This window comes from Pongo pygmaeus, chromosome 9 (genome assembly GCF_028885625.2).
Source record: "Pongo pygmaeus isolate AG05252 chromosome 9, NHGRI_mPonPyg2-v2.0_pri, whole genome shotgun sequence".
In the NCBI taxonomy this organism is placed as follows: Eukaryota; Metazoa; Chordata; class Mammalia; order Primates; family Hominidae; genus Pongo; species Pongo pygmaeus.
Window position 1 is genome coordinate 9,169,668 of NC_072382.2, and position 4,551 is coordinate 9,174,218.

Consider the following 4,551-nt stretch of genomic DNA (forward strand, 5'->3'; position numbering starts at 1 on the left):
GAAAAAAAAAAAATTAAAAATCAGCTAGTTGTGGTGGTGCATGCCTAAGGTCCCATTTCCTTGGGAGGCCGAGGCAGGTGTATTGCTCGAGTCCAGTAGTTCAAAGCTGCAGTGAGCTATGATTATGGTACTGCATTCCAGCCTGGGCAACACAGCAAGCCATTCCAGACCCCGTCTCAAAACAAAACAAAACTGGCCGGGTGAGGTGGCTCACACCTGTAATCCCAGCACTTTGGGAGGCTGAGGCAGGCAGATCACATGAGGTCAGGAGTTTGAGACCAGCCTGGCCAACACGGTGAAACCTCGTCTCTACTAATAATACAAAAATTAGCTGTGCGTGGTGGCAGGTGCCTGTAATCCCGGCTACTCAGGAGGCTAAGGCAGGAGAATCGCTTGAACCTGGGAGGCTGATGTTGTGGTGAGCCAAGATCGTGCCACTGCACTCCAGCCTGGGCAACAGAGCCAGACTCTGTCTCAAAAAAACCAAAACTAAACAAAACAATAACTTTTTAAACATAAAGACATCTTCAAGTGGCAACCACTACCTAAATGCCATACCCAGCTAAGCTGTCATGAAAACTGAGAGCAAAATAAAGATATTTCAAACAAAGACTCTCAGAATTTCCCACTCAGAAATCAGCTACACCCCCATCGTGGCCCAGACCCCCGCCCAGCCCAGCCTTCTCAAACTGCACGTGGCTAGAACTGAGTGTGATCATCCCCCACATTGTAGCCAGAATCATCAGTCTTACCATCTGTTCCCCAGGGGCAAGCCCCTAACTCATCTGCTGTCCCAGGGCCTAACTACCCTCCAACCTACCCCAGCTTCTCTCTCTCTCTCCTCTCTCTCTCTGTCTCTCTCTATCTCCTTTCTGTCTCTCTCTCTCCTTTCTGTCTCTCTCCTCTCTCTGTCTCTCTCTCCTTTCTCTCTGTCTCTCTCTCTCCTCTGTCTCTGTCTCTCTCTCTCCTCTCTCTGTCTCTGTCTCTCTCCTTTCTGTCTCTCTCCTCTCTCTGTCTCTCTCTCCTTTCTGTCTCTCTCTCTCCTCTGTCTCTGTCTCTCTCTCTCTCCTTTCTGTCTCCTCTCTCTCTCTCCTTTCTGTCTCTCTCTCTCCTCTCTCCTCTCTCTCTCTCTCTCTCCTCTCTCTGTCTCTGTCTCTCTCTCCTCTCTCTCTCTGTCTCTCTCTCTACTCTCACTCCTCTCTCTCTCCATCTCTCTCTCTCCTCTCTCTCTGCTCTCTCTCTGTCTCTCTCTCCTTTGTCTCTCTCCTCTCTGTCTCTCTTTCTCCTCTCTCCTTTATCTCTCTCCTATGTCTCTCTCCTTTCTCTCTACTCTCTCTCCTCTCTCTCTTTCCTCTCTCTGTCTCTGTTTCTCTCTCTCCTTTCTCTCTCTCTCTCTCCTCTCCTCTTTCTGCCTCTCTCTCTCTCTCTGTCGCTCCTCCTCCCCTCTCCTCCCCTCCCCTCCCCTCCCCTCTCCTCTCCTCTCCTCTCTCCCCTTCTCCAACTCCTCTCTCAGCCTCCCTTCCAGCCACTCTGGGTTGCAATGCTCCACATTTCTCACTTTCAAGCTGTTCTCTCTGGAAGAAGGCTGTCCTGGTCTTTTCTATCCAGCAAATTCCTATTCTTTAAATCTCACTCCAAATGTCCCCTGCTCTGTCTAGCCTTCCCTGAATTATTCAGGCAGAAAGCATTGCTTCTAGCCTGGCAAGATGACTCACACTTGTAATCCTGGCACTTTGGAAGGCTGAGGTGGGAGGATCGCTTGAGCTCAGGAGTTCAAGACCAGCCTGGGCCATAGAGTAGGACCCTCATCTCAACAAAATATCAAAAAATTAGCCAAGCATGGTGGTGTGCACCTGTAGTCCCAGCTACTTTGGAGGCCGAGGAAGAAGGATTGCTTGAGCCCAGGAGGTTGAGGCTGCAGTAAGCCGTGATTCAACCACTGCACTCCAGCCTGAGCAACAGGGTGAGACCTTGTCTCAAAATAAAGAAATAAAAATAAATTAATTAATTTAATTAATTTGTTAAAAAGCATTGTTTCTGTGCTTTCCCAGTGCACTTCACAAGAAATGCTCTCAGAGACCAGGCACAGTGGCTCATGCCTGTAATCCCAGCACTTTGGGAGGCTGAGGAAGGAGGATTGCTTGAGCCCAGGAGTTTGAGACCAGCCTGGGCAACATAGCAAGACCCTGTCTCTATAAAAAAAAGAAAAATGCTCTTGGCCATGTGCGGTGGCTCACACCTGTAATCCCAGCACTTTGGGAGGCCAGGGCGGGTGGATAACTTGAGGTCAGGAGTTCGTGACCAGCCTGACCAACAGGGTGAAACCCCGTCTCTACTAAAAATACAAAGATTTGTATATAAATTGAATCATGCAGTATGTATTAATGGTAAAAACTGCAATTATTTTTTTTTTGAGGCAGAGTCTCACTCTGTCACCCAGGCTTGAGTGCAGTGGTGCAATCATGGCTCACTGCAACTTCTGTCTCCCGGGTTCAAGTGATTCTCGTGTCTCAGCTTCCCCGGTAGCTGGGATTACAGATGTGCCCCACCATACTCGGCTAATTTTTGTATTTTTAGTAGAGACGGGGTCTCACCACGTTGGTCAAGCTGGTCTGGAACTCCTGACCTCAGGTGATCCACTTGCCTTGGCCTCCCAAAGTGCTGGGATTATAGGCGTAAGCTGCCACACCCAGCCTGCAATTACTTTTGCACTAAACTAATAGTTTTTAAAAACTGGTTTATTTAATCTCAACATCTTTTGAAATTCTTATGTATTAGTGGTGTATCAGTAGTTTGTTCAAGATTTAAAACCTTGAGACACTATGAGCAAAGCTCACCCCTTGCCCTCCAGCATAAAAATTATAGATAACAGCTGGGCACGGTGGCTCATGCCTGTAATATCAGCACTTTGGGAGGCCGAGGTGGGTAGATCACCAGGTCAAGAGATCAAGACCATCCTGGCCAGCATGGTGAAACCCCGTCTCTACTAAAAATACAAAAATTAGCTGGGCGTGGTGGCGCATGCCTGTAGTCCCAGCTACTCGGGAGGCTGAGGCAGGAGAATCACTTGAACCAGGGAGTCAGAGGTTGCTGTGAGCCAAGATCGAGCCACTGCACTCCAGCCTGGCAACAGTGTGAGACTCCATCTCAAAAAAATAAAAAATAAAAAAAAATTAAATGATGGCTGATGGGTCCAAGGAGTATTTCGGGGATTTGATCCCTTTATGAATCTTGTGATAGATGAAAGTGGGAAGATGGCAACTAGTGGACAGCAGAGCAACCCTGAAAGAGCGGTAAGACGAGGGGGAAGCATCCTCATGTTAGAAGCCTTGGAACGACTATAAACAATGGCGGCTCTGCAGAGAAATCCAAGTCCCTTCTCCAAAGGACTTGTTTTACTATGATGTAAAAATTGGGCCATGGACTTTTTTTTTTTTTTTTTTTTTTTTGAGACAGAGTCTCCCTTTGTCGCTCAGGCTGGAGTGCAGTGGCACAATCTCGGCTCACTGCAAGCTCTGCCTCCCGGATTTATGCCATTCTCCTGCCTCAGCCTCTCAAGTAGCTGGGACTACAGGCGCCCGCCACGACGCCCGGCTAATTTTTTTGTATTTTTAGTAGAGACGAGGTTTCACCATGTTAGCCTGGATGGTCTTGATCTCCTGACCTCGTGATCAGCCTGCCTCGCCTCCCAAAGTGCTGGGATTACAGCCATGAGCCACCGCACCCGGCCTGGGCCATGTACATTTTTATATTAAGCTTTTTGTTAAGTAAACATTTGTAATAATAAAAATTTTAAAAAAGAGAGAGATTTAAAACTTCTACTCCTCAAAGACGCTGTTACCAAAAAATGAAAAGAAAGACACATATTGGGATAAAACTTTTGCAAAACATATATCTAAACATAAAACAGGCCACGGGCGGCGGCTCATGCCTGTAATCCCAACACTTTGGGAGACCAAGGCAGGCAGATCTCTTGAGGTCAGGAGTTTGAGACCAGCCTGGCAAACATGGCGAAACCCTGTCTCTATTAAAAATACAAAAATTAGTGGGGTGTGGTGGTGCACGCCTGTAATCCCAGCCACTCGGGAGGCTGAGGCAGGAGAATTGCTTGAACCCAGGAGGCAGAGGTTGCAGTGAGCTCTGAGATTGCACCACTGCACTCCAGCCTGGGCGACAGAGCGAGACTCTGTCTCAAAAAATACAAAATAAATAATAAACATACAACAAAAGTAAAAAAAGAAAAAAAATCTGACAAGGGATTTCTATCTAGAATATGTAAAAGCCCTTAACTCAACAAAAGATAAAAATGCCAACAACAATGGCAAGAAAAAAAAAACACAAAATGGCTGGGCACGGTGGCTCACGCCTATAATCCCAGCACTTTGGGAGGCTGTGGTGGGTGGATCATTTGAGGTCAGGAGTTCAAGACCAGCCTGACCAACGTGGTGAAACCCGGTCTGTACTAAAAATACAAAAATTAGCCGGGCGTGGTGGGGCGCTCCTTCAATTCCAGGTACTTGGGAGGCTGAGGCAGGAGAATCGCTTGAACCT

General features: G+C 47.5%; 1 pseudogene; it reads left to right on the plus strand.

Moving 5' to 3' along the window:
* The first annotated feature begins 2,822 nt into the window (after nucleotides 1–2,822).
* On the plus strand, nucleotides 2,823–3,344 carry LOC129008427 (small nuclear ribonucleoprotein G-like; annotated as a pseudogene).
* Nucleotides 3,345–4,551: the final 1,207 nt, after the last annotated feature.